Source organism: Melozone crissalis, unplaced genomic scaffold (genome assembly GCF_028551555.1).
Source record: "Melozone crissalis strain CALT ecotype California unplaced genomic scaffold, PUWL_Pcris_2 ptg000073l_1, whole genome shotgun sequence".
In the NCBI taxonomy this organism is placed as follows: Eukaryota; Metazoa; Chordata; class Aves; order Passeriformes; family Passerellidae; genus Melozone; species Melozone crissalis.
Genome location: NW_026535850.1, coordinates 4,548,761 through 4,556,739, shown reverse-complemented (window position 1 = coordinate 4,556,739; position 7,979 = coordinate 4,548,761).

The following is a 7,979-nucleotide window of genomic DNA, read 5'->3' as shown; positions in this document are numbered from 1 at the left end:
AGACGTGAGCCGCATGGAGAAGCTACGGTGCATGCCACCTGTTCCCTGTTCAACCTGTGAAAGCTACAAATCTTGAGTTTGATGTTGATTTTTGGACTGTGAACATGGTTTGTATCATCGAGCTCTTTCAGCAAAAGCGTGGTGTCCATTGTGTTCAAAAGAATTCTAAGATATCCAAATTTGTAAAAATTGAAGGTTAGAGGGACAGTTTAGTGCCCTATAGTTGGCCAGTCCCTGACCAAGTGCTAAAAGATTTGCTTGAGAACTGAAATAGATGGGGAAGCTTTTGCCAAAAAACAGCTGAGCAGGAACATGGAGCTTGATCAAATGATATACAGGCGCTTGTTGGTTTTGCTTGCTTGCTTTTGCTGTGCATACATGCCTGTAGATCAACCAAAAATGAATGTTTGCCTTGCTTTAGCCAAGTCAGCAGGCTCAGACGCCATGTGTTTGATCAATTTGAGCCCAGATAAATCCTTTGCAACCCTTTTGGTCGGTGTGCCTGTGCCAGCCAAGGAGTAACCAATACCCAATCGTGACAAATATTGGTGTGAGGCTGCCAACGAGACCAATCCCATAACCAGCTGACATCACTGGGCCCCTGATCTTCTTAAAGCACCTTCTGAACCTCAAGAATTGGAATTCTTGGTTCATTGGTGATGGAATTTTGTGCTGAGTTTTAGTACCAGGGAGATCCACAGTTAAATGTTACTCCCCATCATCCTGAGGACAGATACTCAAGTTTGTGGTGCAATTGTACTACCCCAGTGCTCCCTAAGGGTGAAACTGCTGATGAGTAGATTACCTAGATGAGTCCCCATGACAATTAGCAAGAAAATATTGGCTCATTTGTGGAGATAGAGCCTGGCAGGACATTCCCTCAAAAATTAAAGGTGGCCCATGTAGCATCATGCAACTCACTGTGATAGCACCTTTTGTTAAAAGAGCCATCAAGAGAAAACACAGAGAAAAAAGATTTGCCCATCATTATAAAGAAAACTGTAATAGCAATTTCAGACCCTAGGGCCCTGCAAAATGAGGTACATCGAATTTATTTCTACATCAACTTGCCTCGGGCGAGGCACTGAAACCAATATACCGATTGGGGTGTTGGCTGAAGAAAGAAGACAGTGCTACTTCCATTGCAATTAGTGACATGATGACTGATGTTAGTGCTGTCAGACATACAGCCTTACAGAACAGAGCAGCAATTGATTTCCTTAGCAGCCATTCCATGTGCTCAGTGTCACCCCCATGTTCAACACTGTCACTGTCAGCTTTGACAGCTTTTGGACTGTGTTTGAGAAGTCAAATTTTTCTGACTGTTGAAGGGCTTTGAGGCCCAGAGTTCTTGTTAGGAACAAGGGATTAAGTGTGTGAGCCAAGGAGTTGTTGGACCAGGTGTTTTGTGTAAGTGGTGAGAAGGGTTTCTTCCTTTCTGTTTCTCTTTCAAGGGGAATATTAATGTTGCCCCTGAGTCCTCAGGAGGGGAGCCTGTGGACTGAGCTGCAGCAGAGGGAGCTTTGCATGGCACCGAGAGCTGTGGGAACAATTCCCAGGAGCCCGAGGAGCCTGGTAAGGACAGAGCCCCCACTGGTTTAGAGAGGGGTGAGATGGCTGCTCTGAGCCTGCCTCTGGCAGTGAGGGAGATGAGAAGGGTTGAGTTCCTCTTCCAGGCTTGGTACTTCCTGGTGCCTTTAGTTCAAATCCTGCACTGGCAGAACCTGCCTGAGCCCTGCCCTCCACGCTTCTCCAGAGGCTCTGGCACTGAGTCCTCTGAGGGAATCCACAAAATTAGAGGGTTTTGGGAAAGCTGCAAAAGGCAGGTCTCAGATACAGTAGAACTGTGATTAGAGCCAAGCAGCAGCCATGAGATAGGTCAGCAGAAAAATTATTTAAACTGCAGAAAAGCAAAGAAAAATAGAACAATGGTCTGTGCATTAACACTGGTCTAGAATAACTCTCTAAGCTACAGAAAAGTTTATCTAGCAAGATATTAGGAAGGCTGAAGCTTAATAATGGAGCTCAGTGCGTTGTGTTTTAAGGCTTACACGTAGGTATTGTATTCGAAATAAGCAAGCATTGTTTTAACCAATGGAACATGTGCTTATAGTGATTGGATAGAACTAGTGTCAATAAGCTTTTGCTTTGTGTGATTGGTCAAAAAATTTATCAAGTAAGTTGTAACATTAAGTTCTTTGTCTGCTGCCTGGGATGTGAGCTGCTGGCATCTTCCCATTGTCATAACCATGTAATGAGACTGATGCTGGAAAACAAACAGCTCGAGGCACGTTCCTAAGCAGCCCTGTCCAATTCGTGATTTCTACACAGCCCCCTGCCAGTGTCAAATGGCACGGCTTGATTTGCAGGGCAGACAGTCTTAAACATCTGCAATATCCTATCAGAGTCCTAGTTTGGCTTCATTCAAAGAAAGAGGAGAGTGCACCTAACACTGACCACTTGTTAGGCAGTATCTTCCACCTTGCTCTTGTACCCCTACAGAGAGGCTGTCTGCAAAATGCCCAGAACACCATCCAAATCTGCAGCGAGGACTGGAAAATCAGGCAGAGAATCTTTCTGTTTTCAAGGTCCCCCTTCCTAGGTGACTTGACCCTTTCTACCTGATTCTCACTTGAGATCTACCCATGATAGAGCACTGCAGGAAAACACTTTAAAGGGTCGTTAACCAGGACCTGCTTGGAAAGCAAGGGTAGAAACACTTTCCCTCCCTGATAGGATGCGGGCTGGCAACTGCTGCTCTGAAGATGTGCAGCTGCTCCTCTCTGGAGAGGCCATGGAAGGGATGTGATGGTCTACGGGAACCAGAGGAACGATGAGCTCAGGTTGGCATTTAAGCTTCATGGGAACAAGCAGAATGAAGAGCTCACAGTGGAGATGAAATTTGCCTGTGCCTGGCTCCTCCGAGGAAACCCCAAGAAGTCCAGATGAAGCAAACACCTTCTCCCAAGAAGCCAGGAAAACCTCAGAGTCCTGAGCACCTGCACTTAGCCTGGAAGGGCCTGGAGGCAGCTCTAAATGCTCAGGTGAGGCAGCACTGAGGTGCTGGTATGAGAGCGCTGTGTAGCAGTGAGGGAAGGAAAAGGGAAGCAAAGGGAAGGCTGGGTCACTATTGGTCTTTGGGTGTGTTTCCCTTGGCAGCAACTGTACTGTCAGGGAAAACAAAAGCTCCCTGAATTGTTCAAACTGAAAATCAGGGACAAAGACCCTCTAACTAGTCAAAGTTACAAAGTGGTATGTTCATTACGCCGGCGGCCAGCACAGGGGAGGGTCATTCCCAAAATGCGTGACCACTGGCCGGGCTCGGCTCGGCACAGCACAGCACAGCAGGATCCCGCAGGACAGGGAAGGGCAAGGCAGGCAGGGAAGGGCAGGGCAGGGCACTGGGAGCAGGGACAGGCTGAGTCCCCACGCTGCATCCCATGCCTGGGTAACCATTGGGGACAGAGAGGAAGGACATTGCTCTGTCTTGGCTGCGGAAAGGATGAAAAGGGGGAGTTAGAAAACATTAATTTGGACTCCTTTTCAGCAGACTAGCTGGTTTTATCTCACCATGTCCGCCTGTCTTTGGCAGAGTTGGCACATTGCTCATGAATTGGAGTCAGCTACGGCAGCAGGAATGGGAAGCAATTTTGTCAGCATTGATATCAAAGCCAAAGTGCTGCCCCATGGATGGATGGTGCTTTCTTCAGGGGATTTCGGGCCTAGAGTTGTAGCAAACTCACACTGGTGTCTTCCCAAGCAGCGTTGCCTTTTTCTTTCCTCAGGAATCACCTCTTCTTTTTCTTCCCCTCAGTCTGGGGAGAGTTCCCATGCAAATGTCTCCTGCAGCCAACTCTTGTCACTGTAGACTGACAAAGGAGATCTTGCAGTGGGGAGAGACTCCCTAGAGCTGCTGTGGAGAGATGAAGGGGGAAGCTTTGTCCCTTAGTCTTGAAGTGTTGTTGGGGAGCTGCTTGTGCTCTGGGGGGCGGACACCAATGATGTTTATCCAAACCTTGCAGGTTCATTCCTGAGCTTGCTGACACACCACAGAGACTTTGGGGTTGTCATATTGGCAAACAAATTTCAGTCTGGGCACTTCTTGAAATGCTTCAATTATTCTTTTTTTGCTTTTCTGCAGAAATGTTGTCATCATCTATTCCTTCAAGAGAATCTTTTCCTACTTTTTGGGGAATTCCTTTTGCTGCCCTCCCAGACCAGGCCAATTCCCAGGGCTCCTTCCCAAAGTGAGGTGCAGCCCATGCCTCCACTCTCCAGCTGGAACAGAAGGAAGCACGGAGGTTGTGGTTGTGGGAGAGGAGCTTCTCTTTCCTGCCTGCTTTCCCTTTGGGACAGATTGGTGTGTGCTCATTTGATAAAGGCAGGTTTAAACTCTGAAGCAGTTGTGTTTCAAACTGCTCCCTTCTCCAGCTCTTCTGTGGGTATCCTTGGACAAAAGGCCTCTTGGTGGGAGCTCCCAATGGCAGGTTAAGGAAGGAGGTTGATATTTCAGGATTGTGACTGCTGAAAGCAGCTGGTTTCTGGAGGTGTCCAGAACTGGGAATGGCTCTTTTTCTCTCCTGCCGGCAGCAAAGGAAGCTGCAAAGTGGGAATTTCATTTGTGGAGATGGCCACCAGGGGTGTTTGCCAAGAGATGGGCTGGTAGAGAGGCAGGTCTCGTGCTCAACTGGCTGTGTGTTTGTTTTGATGGTGGAGAGGGTCAGAGATGCAGACACACCAGCTGAACGAACAGTGTGATTTACTGTAATGCCAAAGTGTAAAAAAGAGTCAGGAAAGGATAAGCTGAGCAATGCACCTCAGCATTATTACAAAAGGGTGCCTCTGGTGATTAAGGAAGATCCATCACCAGGTAGCCCAATGGTTTCCCCTTTATCCAGAGCTGCACCTCAGCTGGGGGAAGCTGTCCCAGCCCAGCCCTGCAGAGCCACGGCCGGGAACCGGGAAATCCTGCGGTGCCTCCACCTTTGGCGGCCACGAGGCTCCCGAGTGCGCTGTGAGAGTAGCCCGGCTCCGACAGTGCTGGGCGAGCAATGTGCCAGAGCTTCTGCTGGGGGCACAGCTGGTGTCATTCTCCTCTTGGTTTTCTCCCCGAGCCTGCCCAGGGCTCAAGGAGGAACCAAGGCCAGGTGTGGCCTTGTCCATTTTCCTCATGCAGAAAGGTGAAGACATGTTTCACCAGTGAATGGATGCAACAATCCTTTTGATAATAACACTTGGTTAAGGAGCAGGTACATAGAACATTGGGTTGGGAAGGTCATCTAGAGGGCAGCTTTGGCTCAGGTCCTGTTGTTGAGGCTTCAGTCAGGGTCTGTTGTTCAGGCCTTGGTCCTTCAGTATTTTGTGGTGCAAATCACACCTGTGCAGAGCTGCAAACAACCAGGTCTATCATTAGCACATTTGAGAAAGGGAACAGGATTAGCCCTGCAAGGCCGCGCTAGGGCCAAGAGCAGAAGGCCAGCACCCTGCTTTTGCCCACAGGCAGCCCTGCAGAGCAAGCACCCCCTCCTGCCCAGGGGCTGAGGTGCCCGAAGCTGCCTCCCCGCTGTGCAGCTCTGCAGAGCCCGCGGGGCGCAGGGTCCTGGGCAGCCAGGGCAGCCCGGCTGCCTTGGGGCACAAGGAGTGCCCCAGAGAGAAGCTGCTGCCCTTTGCTTTGGAACTGTTCCTCAGAATCTTGTCAATAATCCACAGTGTCTGATGTGTTTTCCTTTCCTCTCCCAAGTTTAACACAGCTTTTTGAGAAAATTGACTGATGTAGCTGCTGCTGGTGGTGGTGATAGTACTTTTGTCTGCAGGTGAGGGCAGGTGATTTGAACCAAGGACGGAGTCCATTGTTAACACCCCAGCTTTGCCAAGTCAAGAAAACCATTCACAATTGGGCTACCAGTGCTGAGCCATTTTCCTAGGTTTTGGAAAGCTACCACCTTAAGAAACCCAACAGATTTTCCTCCAGGAGGATACCAGCAGTAGCATGATGCCAATGTTTTCCACCCCTTTTCTGTGTCTTTTAAGAGTTCCGCAGTGCCCAGCAGGAATGAAACGACCTGTGATAATGTGGTTTGAGAGCTCCGTGTTGTTCGTTGCCACATGAGTGTTCATGACAAGCTGGACACCCCACTCGTGGCTCTGTCGAGTTAAATTTATCCCAAATCTGTGCAAACAGCAGCCCTGAGATGCTGAGAAGAGCAAGCACAGTGGGTGGGTGTGCATGCACACACCCAGAGGCTGACTGCTCTGTGGGCAGAAGGTTTTGAACTGTTGTAAATCATCACACTCCCAAGCTGGAGGAAGAAAACAAATCTATATGAAAAGATATAAATCTATATGGAATGAAAAGATATCAAAATGAATGAAATAATACATATTAATTTATCATATCTGTAATTTAACACCTATATACTATTGCCGGCAGGGGGTATGTGTAAAAATCACGATCACAACGGGGCTGCTGAGGACCACGCCTCGAGCTGTTTGTTTTCCAGCATCAGTCTCATTCCATGGTTATGACAATGGGAAGATGCCAGCAGCTCACATCTCTGGCAGTGGGCAATGGACTTAATGATACAACTTACTTGAAAAGTTTTTTGACCAATCACACAAAGCAGAAGCATATTGACAGTAGTTCTACCCAACCACTATAAGCACACGTACCTTTGGTTAAAACACTGCTTGCTTATTTTGAATACAAAACCTGCTTGTAAACCTTAAAACACAATGCACCGAGCTCCATTATTAAGCTTAGAAGTTCCTAATATCTTGCTAGAGATATTTTTTTGAAGCTTAGGGAGTCATTCTAGCCAAGTATTAATACACAGACCATTGTTCTATTTGTCCTTACTTTTCTACTTCTTATATAAGTTTTCTGCTGACAAATCTTATGGCTGCTGCTTAGCTTAATTGCAGTTCTGTTGTCTCTGAGGCCTGCCTTTTGCAGCTTTCCCAAAACCCTCTGATTTGAAGGATTCCCACAATTCCCCCTCTCGGTACAACTAAAAAGAAACCTTTGTAACCATGTTGTTTATTAACTACTGTCGGAGGAAGGAGACCCAGACACCAATTGGTTCATCCAAGTCCAATTTATTGATCGAATATGGCAGGTTAAATACAGTTCTTAATAAGCTTCATACATATTGCAAAAGTTGAGCTCAGGATTGGTTAGTTACATATCAGCAACTACACCTACTTCTGCATTCTTATGGTTATACTTTTGATACTTTCTGCAGATATTCGGAACTAATCTCACCTCCCTTTCCTCATGTTGCAGCAAGGTCATCCGGCATTCTTGCCTGTCAGCAGTCACTGAATCAGAGACTGCTGACCTCCCTTTTGAGCTTAACCAGAGGCATTATGTCAGTATGCGGCTTTATGTCAATATGGCCTTTCTCTGCTAACCACTCATTAATAAAATCCTCCACATTTCCCCCATTTTCTTCTTGAGCAAGAAAACTAGTCTGCATTTTTGCTATCATACGGCTGACCATGTTTTGAATACAATTAAAGACACAAGGCAAAATAAGCAAAACCAGTAAAACTACACCCAGTAGTCCTATAGCGTAGATCACAAGGTTTCTCAGCCATGGCCCAAGTCCTAAGTTTTTAAGCCACTCGTCAATTCCTAAACCTTCTTCTTCCTTGAGATTGTGAAGTCCTTGTTGCAATTCTTTTATCTTAGTGTGAATAGACACCGAATGATCAGACAGATTCATACAACACATTCCCTCAAATTCTTCACATCCATGTCCTTGTGCTAAGAGCAAAAAATCTACAGCAGCTCTATTTTGCAAAATTGCACGGTTTACACTCTGCACATCTGCAGTTAGCATGTCTAGAATTTGGGATGTCTTGTTCAGCTCATTTTTTGCCCAGCACCCTAATTGCTTTGCTAAATTCATAGCCTTATTGGCAGATCCTCCTGGCAAAAGAGTTGAAACTACTACTTCTCTGAATGTACCCCAAAACTG